Source organism: Ricinus communis, chromosome 1 (assembly GCF_019578655.1).
Source record: "Ricinus communis isolate WT05 ecotype wild-type chromosome 1, ASM1957865v1, whole genome shotgun sequence".
Lineage (NCBI taxonomy): Eukaryota > Viridiplantae > Streptophyta > Magnoliopsida > Malpighiales > Euphorbiaceae > Ricinus > Ricinus communis.
Window position 1 is genome coordinate 11,432,355 of NC_063256.1, and position 16,243 is coordinate 11,448,597.

Consider the following 16,243-nt stretch of genomic DNA (forward strand, 5'->3'; position numbering starts at 1 on the left):
CGCTCTTAATCTTATTGGGTTAAAAAAAAAAGACTATTGAATTAGGTTGCAAAAAAAAAAAAAAGACGTAAAATTTCTGAACATAAATTAATTAACCTAACACAACAAAAATCCGAATTTTCAAAAGGTTGACAATTACTAATAAAAGTAATTAAAATTAGAAAAAAAAAGAAAAGAAACTAGCCGTTGGGGCTCACAAATTCAAATGGTATATATATTGGGTCACAACACGAGTTGTCCATTTTTCTTCATAGAAAAACAAACAAATCTCTTCTTCTTCCTCCTCAATTCTCTCTCCAAACGCTACTCCCTCTTTCTCTCTCTCAATAACTCCTCTCTTTCTCTGTCTCTGATTCTGTTTGAAAAGCTTGCTGCGCACAGATCTGCATTGTTCTTATCTTGAGAATTCCGTGAGCATTGTTTTTATTTGTTGAATTTATTTCCTTAAGATCGAAGCTTAAAATAGTTACAAATTAAGGAAACGCTGTGTTTCATGATCTTTTCCTTTATGTAAATTGGATACGATTCTTTCTTTTTCTTCTTAGATTTTCTTGCGATTGAATTAATTTCTTTATTTGAGACGAGTGTATTGATTGCTTAATCTGGATCTATTGCTACTGCTTATCAAAATTGTAAATTATTATGATAATTAGAAAACAAAGGAGGCTTTTTATTGGTGGAAAATGTAAAATCACTTGATTTTTTAGTTTCCTTTTGTAACTTCGTTAACCGATATTTGAGTACTGGCCTGGGTGCAGATCCCACAGAGAGACTTTACGATTAAGAATTTTTTATTAGAGATTTATAATGAAAATGTCAGGGACCTGCTGAACTCATAATCAGGTCGAAATCTCAAGCTTTTAGATGACCTAGAGGCATACGCATTTCTTTCTTTCATTTTTTCTGAAAGAGTAGATTTTCTAATAGGTGTTCTCTTGACTATATTTTGTGGTTCTCATATGCAGAAAGGTGCTGTGGTCGAGAAGTTGGTAGAAGAAACAACAACCAATGATCAGCATTTGAGGCATCTTATAAGTATGTGTGACTAGTGAAGAACTGTATCTTTGCGTTGGCCTTTCTGAAATCACCCATGATTTTCAGAATTTTGTAGACCTTGCTGGAAGTGAAAGAGCTTCACAGACACATGCAGATGGGGCGAGGCTCAAAGAAGGCGATCATATCAATCTTAGTTTGATAACTCTGAGAACTGTGATAAGAAAGCTCAGGTCAGACTTGAATATTAGCATACTTTTTGATTGTCAAGTTTTATATCATATCTTGCTTTTGTCTCCAACTTTTACATGTAGAATATATCCTTCGTCATATCGATACTTGCATGTTGTAATGGATTCTAAGATAACACCTAAGTGCTACTGTCAGAGCCATCTAATCAAGTTCAATAAGTACTTGTCCGATTCCTATTGACTACATACTGAACTTCTTTTTCCTTGCAGTGTTGCGAAAAGAAGCGGTCACATACTTCTACAATATGTGGAGATGTTTCAGCAAAGGAAGGAACTCCAGGCTATCGTCATTCTATTTCAGTTAATATGAAGAAAATGCAGAAGATGGTTTAGAATGCAGCAGAGGAGACTGTGAGAAGCATAAGAGCTTATGTGACAGAATTGAAGGAACCTGTTGCCAAACTGCAATACCAAAAGCAGCTACTTGTTTGCCAGGTATAGTATTTGCAGTTCATTTGGTTCTCTACGACTATATTGGCCTGTTATTCTCATTTGAATTTATGTAGTAACTTAGTATCAGGAAATTCATTTTCGTATTCTTCATCTGTCATCTCTATAGGTCATTGAGCTCGAAGCAAATGAAGCGGCATTTGGCAGAAATTGGCAATTCAAGCCCTGCTCCCCATGTTGGAGATGAGCTTACAATTTTTATCGTCACGGTTTTTAGCCCACGAACTTACACGGACTGACACATTGATTGCAGCTGTTAATATCCATTGAATGCTTAAACTAATTCTCTTTTATGTCTTGCTTAAACTAACTCGAGCAATGAGACGTGAAAGAGAGTTTCTCGCAAAGAGGTTGACTTCACGTTTAGAGGCAAAGCTTGTAGGATTCTGCGAGAATTCCATTTGAGCTAAATTTTGCACTATCAACAGATAACAGACCCTGGATTTTGGAGTGGAACCCAATTTCAAACCTTCTACATTTGTGACAATTGCATTTTTTATTTGTAAGTATTTCCTATTTCTGTACACATAAATGAATTTTGGAGGTTTTCTCTCTGTGCATCATTTGTTTAAATCTTTACTTTTGCTCAAATTATTGTGTGACCAATGCGCAAGAAGGAAGAGGTCTCGATATGGCAATCTTAATATTTTAGTTGATGTTTTCCTTTTCTCCTTTCCTGCCAAGAAAACAATGTTAGTAAACTTCATAAATTTCTACGAGTGTGACTCTGCAATTAAAACTGAGTTATTAAATACTTGTAATACTTTTATTTCTTATCTCAAGTCCTTTAACTGTCTGCATTTATATGCGTAGTAATTAAGAGTCCCATTAGAACCTAATAAAATTTATTAAAGAAAATAAATGGATTTTAATTGAAAATAATTAAAATTTTCATTACAATATATTTGTGATATTGTAATATAGTATAACACTTTATCTTGTTGGTTTAGCTTCTTTTGTAAGTGGAAGTATTAAATTTAATAGTTTATTAATTTATTACTGATTGTGCTATAGTCCAAATTCAAGTTTATTTTTTGTTATCTCTTTTCTAGTAGTTTTAATATTATTTTTATACTTGTTCTTAATTCACTTTTTATTTCTTTTATTTTATAATTTATTTGTTTATTTGCATTTTTATTTGTTAATGTCCTTTACTAACTTAAATTTTTTCATAACGACAGATTCTACTTATCCGGTTTAGAGATACTAAGCGAACTTCTTTGGATTTTTAGGACTAGTTTAGTTAATTTTTTATTTGATTTTGTTGAGGCTTTTAAGCCATGGTTGTAATTAATTTCCCTTAATCGTCCCGATCTCTTTAATCCCTTTCGGGATTTATTTTTCTCCTCTCCCCCCCCTTCTATGTATATTTTATTTTATTGTTTTTAGGTTTTCACCACACATGTCTATAAGGGATTATAATCAACTTAGAATTTATGAGTGATCACCCACATGCCTAACATAAGATGAATGAAGCTTACCAATGTAAGCTTCGTGCGCCTCATATGTTCATTTTAACATGCTAAGAATGAATTCAGCATCTATATTTAGGTAATAAAATTATACTCTAATTTGGTCACCTTGCATGTAAAAGTTTTGAGTGCAACTTATAGGGTTAGTTGGGGATACCAATTGGGTTAGGATTATTTGCTCACATCACATAGTAAATTAGAAAAAAAAAATATTCATGCTTTAAAATAAGTAGAATTGACTAGGTTAATATAATTTGATTAAGCTAGAAAAAGATTCGTTTACTTTAGTGGAATCAATGTGAGCTTAGGCAGATAGGGATGCCTCCTAAAACCTTTTATGTGATATTGAAGAGGGGAATATTAGGCTCTTTGCAAGGGATATAAAGCTGTGTATACTTACTCTCTTATTTGTGTCGATATTTTTGAGTGGCGACTCCATTTTTTCGATGATAACATAATCATTGTGGTTTTCTAGGTTCCCTAGAGCGAACGATTCATTTTGAAACGAGCCTAGTATGAAGAGCAATTTCTCAATAAAGTGACATGGTTTAAAATCACTTGGGGCCCAAGTCTAAAAAACTATTGCACTTACACATTCCTACTATATGGCGAAGGGGCTGGGAAATTTTTGAACTAACTAAAAAATACCCAGTATTAATTGGTAATTCATCTAATTAACTACTTTAATACATTTTCTAATCTTAATCTAAAAATTCAATCCTACAATCCTATCAGAAAATATATATTCCTACTCCTACTAATTGAATTAATTAATGATTACTTTATTTCAAACTCACACGATGATTAATCTTGACCCCGGCCGCGAGTGATTTGCAACCTCCTCACTGTGTGGAGAAACTGTTCTTCATACTAGGCCAATTTTAAAAAGAGTCGTTCGGTCTAGAGACCTAGAATACAATGATCATGTAAACATAGAAAAAATTGGAGTCGCCACCCGAAATGTCAGTACAAATAGGAGAGCGATGATGATGACTTTGTTCATATGCCTATTTTTCGCTAAAGAAAGCAGAGTTCTGGAAGCCTTTTCATATTAGAAATGAATCCAATCAAATTAAGAGCTTCTTCCTGTCATTCCAAAACCGAGTAGGTCTTTGTTGATCAAGATTAAATAAGACCTAACCTTCATGTTAACAATGAACTTGAAGGTGTAATAGTCTCCATCTTGATAAAACCAACAAATAATTTTCTAGTAGTTCTTGCATTTTTTAGGTTGATTTTGCTTAGAGGAAGGTTATGGAGAAACCTAGAGAAAACACTTTAAGAAATATAGTTGATCGATAAGCGTGTCAACCGGCCATTCCATAAAAACCAAGAGAAAACTGAAAATAAACCAAGGACCAACACCTATTTCTTTTAATCTCTGAGAGAGTCAAACAAAATAATGGATGTATTTTAATTTCTTTTCTAAACTAAAAACTCGTTCTCTAACTTCTAGATTTTTTTGAGATGACTCTTCATCATCAACCCAGATACGTTACAAAAGGAAAAGAGTCTACCAACTAGAATATTCTTCGAGTGAAACATCTGCAAATTAGGAGGTTGAATGGTCATCTCTGAGCACTGAAGATTCTTCATTATCTGAATAATTGCACCACAACCACCCACCCACCCACAAGCTTCAGAACTGCAATTCTAAATGGGAAAGAGGAACTAAAAAGGCACCCTTGAACAAAGAACCTAAAAGACAAACAATAAATATGCATTACACTTAGAAAAGAGAGACGAGAGAGAGAGTAAATGTATTTCATGCTCTCGGAGTTTAGTGAAAAAGACCTGCCATATGGAATCTTAATCTTGTGCTTATTATTTTCCTTTTACCCCTCTTTTTTAACAATATTTAATTAATCATTTAAACTCTTTCACCTTATTAATAAAATAATTTATATTTGATATAGTGCTAATTTTTTTGGTATTTTGGTTCTACTATTTTATTAGGACTAGTTTTTTTTGTTAAAATAGTAAAAATTGAAGTATGCACATGACTACTATTTTTACCATTATAGAGAAATATATGTCATTTCCATGTAATTTCAATAGTTAACTAATAAAAGAAGGGGTAAATTGCACGGGTAGTCCTTCAACTTTAGGGCTAGTATCATTAAAAGTTTCTAAATTTTAATTTGTATCACTGAACCTCTTGGACTTTAATTGGAGTATTATTGCCATCCAACTCTGTTAAGACTGATAAATGGAAAATTGTCCTTGTTGAAGCTTATCTAGAAACTGTTTGTCGGATTGAAATATTGAAGACAGATCGAATAAATCATTCTCAATCAGGTCCATGTACCCAAAATCTCCATCACATTCATGCAACCACCGTTCTCTATCCCACCACCTTAATCAGACGGCTAAGAGATCTCTTCATGTTCCTTCTTTTTCTCAACATCTTCTTCTTTGTCTAATTTTAAAATAGCCCAAGAAGAAGAAATGAAGCTGTAGCTTTTACTAAAGCATTAGTTGAAGAAAAAGACAAAGTTAATGGCATGCGAGGAAAATCCAAAGTGGAAGGAAATCACTATAGAAATTTGAAGAATAATTCACATCAAGAAGATCTTCTTGCTCTGTTTCTTGTCAGATCTCTCGATAAAAATGCAAACCCCAAAAGAAATATTTTATTTTCTTTCATGTATTATTTAAATTTATGAATCAAACTTTTTATCATTGAATTTATGGTTTGCATTTTTATCAAATATTTGAACCAATCTCATCAAGTGATTATGATTAATTATGTTTATGTGTGAAAAAAGATCACCAAAGCATGAAAGAAAAAAATTAAAGAAACAAAAAGGTAGGAAAAGTTATAAAAGAAAAATGAAAATATTTTGTTTTTTTTACAGAAAGAAAAATGAGAATGTTGAAATATATTTTTATATTTTAAATATAGCTCACTTGGCTAAATATACCTGTGAAATACACCTTAAATGTGGAGCAAATTGATCAGCTTTTTAAATATTAAGATCAATTGAGCCAAGAAATTAATCTTAGGGTGATTTGGACCTGACCAACAAATTCAAGGGGCAAATTGATACTTAAACCGTATAAGAATCCAAGTCAGCTACCTCTTTTAATTAAATCCTTTAACTGGTTTGACTTATAGGAAGAAGAGACGAAAAGAGATACTTCCTCCATCGTACTAACTAATAGATTAGTTCTAATTATATAATAATTTCTATTCTTTATAAATAATATATTAATTATATTTTTAAAATTAATTTTACATTTAATCAATAAATTAAGAAATATATATTTTAATAAATATATATCTTTGACATATAAGTATTATACTAATATATAATTTTTATATTTATTCTATATTATAGAGAACTAAAAACTGAATTGAATTTCTGTTAGGTTTGGCTTTTCGGTTCAAATAGGATAGTGCATTATCCCTAGTAATTACCCTTTTTCTTATCTTTATAGATTTTTATAAAGTGCTAATAGATTTGATTGCTTGGTTTTGGGATTTATGCTTGGTTCATCCTCATTTTTTTTTCTCGTCTTCTGTTGGTGAATGTAATTATCCATTTTTCTTTTTTGTTTTTATAGATCTTGATTAAATGCTAATAAATTTAATTGCTTGGTTTGATTTTTTATCTTTTAGAAATTAATGCATTTAATGATTGGTGATTTGAGTTCCTTTTATCACAAAAGAACTCCCAATTGGTTTTAATATGCTCGAAAAATTCTTTGAGTCCATTCCTTCTACTACTGTTGAAGAGATTACCTTCCTTCTTTCTATTTTATTAATAGTTTCCTTAATTATATATATATATATATATATATTCTTGCTGTTGATGTAAAATAGTTGCAATAAGAAAAAAAGAGAAGTATATGTGTGATTTAAGAGTTTAAAAACCGAGAAAGTAAGGATAATATAAAATGAAAGAATGGGAGGAGGAGGCTAAGAGAAAAATTTTGGTCATTTTTTCTAAACACTAAGATCTAAACTCTATGTCATGCTCCCTATCTTTTTTCTTTTTTGCTTTGTTGTTGCTATTTTAGTTTTAGTTATTATAATGATAGTAGACACTCATTATCTACTTATAATATAATCGAAAAATACTATATACTTTTAACTGCATTTTTTGTTGTCATTCTAGTATTATTCTTATGTTTGCTTATAAACTATAGCTTAGCCAATTCTAATTATTGGTTTAAAATTAGAGCAAAAAGTTCGATTTTTTTTCCTCTATTCATGTGATATGATTATGTTAGATCATGTTAATCATGCATAGGAAAAATAAAATTTTGGATTATAAAGAAGCAAAATGTACATCTTATTAGATTTTTTTATTAAATCTTTTCTTAGTTTCTTTTTGCTTTTACTAGTTTTACATATGTACGGTTCTTTTTTATAGGGAAAAATCAGCTTGTGTAACTATGGTTTTTAAACAAAACCTTATTAACATCGTAAGAGGCTTAAGATCATATTGTTCTCTTATGCAAAATTCAAGGAAGATGAAGATTTTTAATAGTGAGTATAAATCATGTGGCAAGCTTAACGAAGTAGATAAAACAAAAAAGATTTGGAGGAGAACTTGATGTGATCATCATGTGATTTTTTTTTATTGACACATTGTATATGATGAACAAGTAGTTCTATGATATTATTAATAGGTATAATGATAGGACTATTCACTTTTATACTAAGTATTATTTTTCATAGATATGTTTTCAGTTGTAAATTTTATTTGTTTGGATTTGTTATGAATGAATTATTATTGCTTCAATTTGAATGTATAAGTGTTAGTCTTTTGCCATCAAAAGAATTTTGTATACTCACATATACTTATAACATACTTTAATGATACCATTTGTATACTCGAAATAAACTTAGTGTAAACTATATACTCATAATATACTTAGAGTATCTTCGGTGAGAATGTTTATTATTACATCAAAATTTACATACTTCATGTTTTCTTTTCAATATTTATTGTGGTGAAGAAAAGTAGGAATTATGTCCATATAAATTCTCAAAGAAATATAAAAGATGGTTTTAAAATTTGAATGGAGAAAACTCAATAACAATTAGAGTATCACATGCCTGAAATAAACTCATATATACTTACTATACATTGTTTACTGTATTCATACAGGTCAATAATAACAATAGTAAAAAAAATCTGATTCTTTCAATATATGCATTTTGTCAAATATCTAAACTACAATATTTGATTCAATAAAACTAATTACATTTCTCTAATTTGATATTTTATTTGGTAATTTTGAGTTAAATATAATGAGAAAAATTTAGTAAGAATCATAATATCATATATCCGAGATATACTCACTGCATACTTAGTATATACTGTTTACTATATATCTTAAAGTTTTATTGGCAATATTGGTTACACATCCTAAGAGATAGCGTATGACTCATAAATAAATAAAAATAGAAATAATTTTTATTCTTAATTTTCTAATCCATTTAACGTTTTCCTAGAATAAAAATAATTTAAAAAAGAAATGAGAGCAAATAAAAAGGAAGCTGATCATCGCTTAAAAAAAATAAAAGAAAGTTCTCTAACAGAGCCAAAAATAGAAAAAATAGTAATTATCCCAAACTTTAACCCTATATTAAACCCCATGCTCATATCTTGCATTTTCACACAGCAACCAAGAATGTGACATAATGATATTTATAAGAGCAAATAAAAGGAAAGCTCACAAAAAAGCCAAAAAGGAAAAAAGAAAAGAAAAGCTCACCAAAATTGACACCGTAAAAGATAATAGTTATTATCCCAAACTTTAACCCACTGTTACTTTGAAAGAAACATGTTAAATCACTCTTTCTTTCTTGTGCTCTAGCTATCTCTTTCTCTTTCTTATTTTTACTTTCTCTCTCCTCTCTTTCTCTTCTTTCTCAATATCTATTGTATGGAGCTTGATAGAAAGTTGTGGAAGAATTTCTTTACCTTTCAAGTCTTATTCTAAAGATCTATAAAAATTCATCAGATCTTTAAAAACGTTGATTGAATATAATTCAGCGAGTAAATAAAATGTTGGTCTCAATAGTTGAAGAAAATGATGTAGTTGGCCACAATGTGTAAAGAAGGTAATAATAGAAAAAAAAAAAAAAGGAATAGTTTGGCGTGAATTGGAAGAATGCAAAAGAGAGATTACTGTAAAGAAGGTAATAATGAGTATGAAATGTAATAAGGTAGCATTAGAAGATGGAGGCAGTTTGAAGAAAGCTAAGAACACGCGTCCTTTTATAGATTAAGTGTGTAAAAGTTAATTTCTTATTTTTAGAGTAATTTTGTGAGATTTTGAAGATAGAAGTAAAGAATTTAATTAGGTTAGTATTTTTAGGTATTTGTATAAGATTTTTTATTTTGAATAAGCTTCTTGATATCTTATCTTAATGGCCTTAAAAACTACTTTAGTATCGAAACAAGTCATATATATAGTTGTCCAGGACATGCATTGCATTGCATCTTATAGATTTGGGTTACTGCTAATCAGCCTACTCCAAAAATTCGGCCCAAGTAATCGCAATATGAATAGGAATGTCATTGGTGATTATCATAAGATAGTAGGATCAATTATTAATACCCTGTTGATTTAGATAAATTTACAAGTCTAATTTTTCTTTTCCAAAAATAAATTAGTACTCTTTTTATGTTTGATTTTGTTAACTGTTAACCCTTTTCCTCATATTTATTTTTGCTAGTCAACTGGGCAAAAAAGCTTAATTGATAAAATAAAAGTTTAATTTAGTCTTTTTGCTTTAGGGGTAATTACTATTTGCCCCCTGTGTATTTTTATATTATACTAATTACCCAATAACATTTAGATAATATCTGATATAAATTAGTTTAAGGCCATTTATGTAATAGGACTAGTACTCATATTCAATATTCTTGTTTTATGAACTTGGATTTGCAATTTTTTAGTGCTTTTTTTGTTACTTTATACTATAACTGCAGCAAAAAGATTATTAAGAGCTTATCCTCCCAAACCTACTAGATTGAATTTAAATGATGAAACACAAAGTAGAATAAAAAATTTATTTATTGTTTTGGGTCATATATGACTCTTTATAACCACTTATTACAAGCTCTCTCTCTCTCTCTCTCTCTCTCTCTCTCTATATATATATATATATATATATATATATATATATATATATATATATATATATATATATATGTGTGTGTGTGTGTGTGTGCACGCGCGTGCGCGTATTGCATTTGGCTGCAACTGTTTTTAGTATAAATAACCTTTCCTCTGACTGGAAAAAAAATATAATGGCCAACTAAGTTATACTTATCATTCAGGGAGGAGGTCTTAAAATAAGATTCAACTTTTGAACACTCAGAAACTGTATGATTGGTTGAAATCAATAGATAATATCCTTATTCATCACAACAATGAGTTGTTGCAATCTGAATAGAACTGCACTAGTTTGACGAAGTAAATACATACTTATGGGACTGGTTCTATATAAAGAATGTAACAAAATCACAAGTTGTATATCAAAATACAAGCAATTTCATTTTTGAGATTTATTCTTCTTAGATTTAAATGGGACAGAGAAAGAAAGAAGAAGAAGAAGAGGGAAAAAGAGAATTAATGGTGACAATTATTTTATTAATTTAATAAACTCACTATTAGCCACATTAGCTTTAAGTAATGGTGATAATTATTTCATTACGGCGAAGAGTTTAAATTGCATATTTTCGATAATTGAAGAGTTTATTTACTATTAGAAATAGTTTAAGGGCTAATCCGCTATCGTATGAAACATTAGGGCCAAAAATATACTTTTTCCCTTTAGTTTTAATGAGAAGAATTAGTTTTTTTTTTAGTTATCTTTTATCTTAAATAGTTGAAAGCCTCATTTTATTTCTATTATTTTCATACACAACTAATTCCAACACTTACTACCATTACTATAGACATCTTATTTTTTTAGTCAACCAAAATTGGTAATTAAAATTTAGTTTAATATATACCCTATGATATGTTGAAAAAATTAATTTGATATCAAATTCATTAATTTGGATGCATAAATTATTTGCATTATGTATATCAATTTAACTTTGAATTAGTTTTTATCTTTGAATTTAGTTGTATATATTATTTGCATTACGTGTATTAATTACTAAAAAGCAATAAATAATTGAATGAGCAACTTATGATTTTTCTAACAAATCAATAAATAAATAAAAGATCTATCCATGATTTTTTTTTCTATAAAAGAATTCAAGGAAATTAGAAAAATTTAAAAATATTAATTATTTTTAAAAAATTGAATATTTGATAATAAATTTAAGAACTGATTTTAACTTTTTACTATATTAAATTAAACTTATAATAAATATAAGGACCAAATTAAGCTCTTTGACTGATAAGAAAAAAATGATAAAAAGAGTTAATAATTAAGGAGAGCAAATATTATTGAGGCATTAGTTTACTTCTTAAACAACAAAATTGGACTTGTAAATTTTTCCATAATAGTAATTAACTCATATTTATATACAAATGTATTAATATTTAGATATTCTTTTGATAGAAGAATGTTGTTATTAATAATTAATATAAAATTAACAAAATTGAGCAATGCAATTATATTAATTAGTAATATATATATATATATATATTTTAAAATATAAGAGAAACTAGAGTATTAAGGATAATGTAAATTATTTTACCAAATTTTAGAAAATATAATTATATTATTAATGTTAAGAAGTTATTTTGAATTTGAACTTAAGACCTTGCTAAAATTAGTATATGCAACTAATTCCTTCATTTTGTTTTTTGATGTAAAAACTTAAATGGATTACATGTCAACTATTACATGTAACAATTGCTATCATATATTTTCTTTTTAATGCATTGTAAAGGTAATTGCAAAAACAACACAATCTAAATTTCAATAAATAAATGATGAAACTCATTACCTTATCTATGGATAAGATAATATAATTTTTTAAACAGTGTTAAATTTTAAAATTTATTTAGGAATCGCAGTTGGACTGATATTTCTAGGTATCTAACTCGATTGGAATGTTATGTAACATGGTCGAGTAATTTATACATGTCAGTTTGAATATAAATGCTTAAATACCTGCTCCGAACACGATTATTAAAACAAATACAGGTATATAGTATTCGAATTCGGTATCTGAGACTTGGTTAAAATATATACATATATATCATATATAAAATAAAATAAGTAAAAATAAAATTATAAAGTTTCGTTCAAAAATATGTATAATTTTATACATTTTATTAATATATCTTAGAATTTAATTAGTGTAAACGAGTACGTATTTAATTTTTTGAATATTTATGTAAATGGATATTTAACGGGTAGGATATCCGATATCTATTTAAATATCTAATAATTTATTTTATAGCTATATATATTAAATAAGTTAATAAGGAGTTCAGATAGTATATATGTAATTATTCGAATTTCAACAAATTTAAATATCAAAAATAATTTTTTAAATGAATTTATAACAGATTTAGATATATATATATATATTTAATCGAATTTAAATTTAAATTTTTTTAAATAGATGAAATATTAGTCGCTCTTAATCTTGTTGTGTTAAAAACAAAAGATTATTGAATTAGCTTGCAAAGAAAAAAGAAAAAAAATTTATAAAATTTCTTAATAGAAATTAATTAACCTAACAGAACAAAGATCCGCATTTTTAAAACTTTGACAAAAGACCCACTCCACTGGGATGGGCGATTAAAGGCAAGCAACGGAATTGGAAGAATATGCCAATTGCTAATAAAAGTAATTAAAATTAGAGAAAAAAAGAAGAAGAAACTAGCCGTTGGGCTCACAAATTCAAATGGTATATATATTGGGTCACAACACAAGTTGTCCATTTTTCTTCATAGAAAGACAAACAAATCTCTTCTTCTTCCTCCTCAATTCTCTCTCCAAACGCTACTCCTTCTCTCTCTCTCTCTCAATAACTCCTTTCTGTCTCTGTCTCTGATTCTGTTTGAAAAGCTTGCTGCGCACAGATCTGCATTATTCTTATTTTGAGAATTCCGTGAGTATTGTTTTTATTTGTTGAATTTATTTCCTTAAGTTCGAAGCTTAAAATAGTTACAAATTAAGGAAACGCTGTGTTTCATGACCTTTTCCTTTATGTAAATTGGATACGATTATTTTAGAAATGGCAGGTTATACTTACCAAATGATTTGTCTCTCTGTTATTAACTTTCCTTTTTCTTTTCCTTTAGAAACTTTTGGTGCTGTTTTGTTATATTAGATGCTATTTTCTTTCTTTTTCTTCTTAGATTTTCTTGCGATTGAATTAATTTCTTTATTTGTGACGAGTGTATCGATTGCTTAATCTGGATCTGTTGCTACTGCTTATCAAAATTGTAAATTATTATGATAATTAAACAACAAAGGAGGCTTTTTATTGGTGGAAAATGTAAATCACTTGATTTTATAGTTTCCTTTTGTAACTTCATTAACCGATCTTTGAGTACTGGCCTGGGTGCAGATCCCATAGAGAGACTTTACGATTAAGAATTTTTGATTAGAGATTTATAATGAAAATGTCAGGGACCTGCTGAACTCAGAATCAGGTCGAAATCTCAAGCTTTTAGATGACCTAGAGGCATACGCATTTCTTTCTTTTTTTCTGAAAGAGTAGATTTTCTAATAGGTGTTCTCTTGACTATATTTTGTGGTTCTCATATGCAGAAAAGTGCTGTGGTCGAGAAGTTGGTAGAAGAAACAACAACCAATGATCAGCATTTGATGCATCTTATAAGTATGTGTGACTAGTGAAGAACTGTATCTTTGCGTTGGCCTTTCTGAATTCAGAATTTTGTAGACCTTGCTGGAAGTGAAAGAGCTTCACAGACACATGCAGATGGGGCGAGGCTCAGATAAGGCGATCATATCAATCTTAGTTTGATAACTCTGACAACTGTGATAAGAAAGCTCAGGTCAGACTTGAATATTAGCGTACTTTTTGATTGTCAAGTTTTATATCATGTCTTGCTTTTGTCTCCAACTTTTACATGTAGAATATATCCTTCGTCATATTGCATGTTGTAATGGATTCTAAGATAACACCTAAGTGCTACTGTCAGAGCCATCTAATCAAGTTCAATAAGTACTTGTCCGATTCCTGTTGACTACATACTGAATTTCTTTTTCCTTGCAGTGTTGCGAAAAGAAGCGGTCATATACCCTACCGGGACTCCAGCTTCCCGGCAAGTTTTGGAAAATGAGATTGAAAACAGAGCACCGGAAAATGAAGACTTCATTTCATAATCGGTGAGACCCAGCCAGTCTGTGAAAGAGACTTCTACAATATGTGGAGATGTTTCATCAAAGGAAGGAACTCCAGGCTATCGTCATTCTATTTCAGTTAATGTGAAGAAAATGCAGAAGATGGTTTAGAATGCAGCAGAGGAGACTGTGAGAAGCATAAGAGCTTATGTGACAGAATTGAAGGAACCTGTTGCCCAACTGCAATACCAAAAGCCGCTACTTGTTTGCTAGGTATAGTATTTATAGTTCATTTGGTTCTCTACGAGTCTATTGGCCTGTTATTTTCATTTGAATTTATGTAGTTAACTTAGTATCAGGAAATTCATTTTCGTTATCTTCATCTGTCTTCTCTATAGGTCATTGATCTGGAAGCAAATGAAGCGGCATTTGGCAGAAATTGGCAATTCAAGCCCTGCTCCTCATCTTAGAGATGAGCTTACAATTTTTATCGTCAAGGGTTTTCTCTTTTTTTTAGCCTACGAAATTACACGAACTGACACATTGCTTGCAGCTGTTAATATCCATTGAATGCTTAAACTAATTTTCTTTTATGTCTTTTATTTTATAATTTGTAATACTTTTGTGTCTTATCTCAAGTAGAAATTTGTAAAGAAAAACTGCTACTTCATAACCCATGCCCACCGGTAATAGGCCATTTCTTTTCCAGCATTATCTCTATTTCAAACTTATCGTCTTCACTTTTTTTTTATATATTCCTTAATGAGTTCAAATTATATTAGTGTATTATAATTATCCATAGTCTAAATTGAAACAAACATATGAGTAGTAATTAAGAGTCAAATTAGAACCTAATAAAATTTATTAAAGAAAATAAATGGATTTTAACTAAAAATGATTAAAATTTCCATTACAATAATATTATTTCAGGTATATATTTGTGATATGATAATCGAGTATAACACTTTATCTTGTTGGTTTAGCTTTTTTTATCAATGGAAGTATTAAATTTAATAGTTTATTAACTTATTACTGGTTGTGCTACAGTCCAAATGCAAGTTTATTTAATGTTATCTCTTTTCTAGTAGTTTTAATATTATTTTATAGTTGTTCTTAATTTGCTTTTAATTTCTTTTATTTTATAATTTATTTGTTTATTTTCATTTTTATTTGTTAATGTCTTTTACTAACTTAAATGTTTTCATAATGACAGATTCTACTTATCCGGTTTAGAGATCCTAAGCGATTCTTCTTTAGATTTTTAGGATTAGTTTAGTTAACTAATTAGTTAATTTCTTATTTGATTGTTTTGAGGCTTTAAACTATGGTTGTAATTAATTTTCCTCAATCGTCCCGATCTTCTTAATCCCTTTTTGGATTTCTTTTTTCTCCTCTCCCTTTCTATGTATGTTTTATTTTATTATTTTTAGGTTTTCACCACACATGTCTATAAGAGATTAAAATCAACTTAGAATTTATGAGGGATCGCCCACATGTCTAACATAAGATGAACAAACCTTACCAATGTAAGCTTCGTGCGCCTCATATCTATGTTCACTTTAACATGCTAAGATAAAATGACTTTGGAACTTAGATTTAGGTAATAAAATTATACTCTAATTTGGTCACCTTGCATGTAAAAGTTTTGGCTGCAACTTATAGGACTAGTTGGGGTACCAATTAGGTTAGAAATATTTTCTCACGTCACATAAATTAGATAAAAAGTTATTCATGCTTTAAATTAAGTAGAATTGACTAGATTAATATAATTTGATTAGGCTAGAAAAAGATTCGTTTACTTTAGTGGAATCTAGGTGAGCCTAGGC

General features: G+C 29.1%; 2 long non-coding RNA genes across 3 annotated transcripts; both read left to right on the forward strand.

The window, feature by feature from the left end:
- The first annotated feature begins 227 nt into the window (after positions 1-227).
- Positions 228-3,032, forward strand: LOC107261708. Of its 2 annotated transcripts, XR_007214543.1 has the most exons (6): positions 228-410; positions 759-843; positions 966-1,226; positions 1,455-1,679; positions 1,804-2,196; positions 2,876-3,032. It is a non-coding gene; the product is annotated as an uncharacterized LOC107261708 (long non-coding RNA). The 2 variants fall into 2 exon arrangements; XR_007214542.1 differs by lacking the exon at positions 759-843.
- Positions 3,033-12,741: 9,709 nt separating this feature from the next.
- On the forward strand, positions 12,742-15,802 carry LOC112535697. Its single transcript, XR_003079776.2, has 4 exons — positions 12,742-13,215; positions 13,881-14,128; positions 14,350-14,690; positions 14,816-15,802. It is a non-coding gene; the product is annotated as an uncharacterized LOC112535697 (long non-coding RNA).
- Positions 15,803-16,243: the final 441 nt, after the last annotated feature.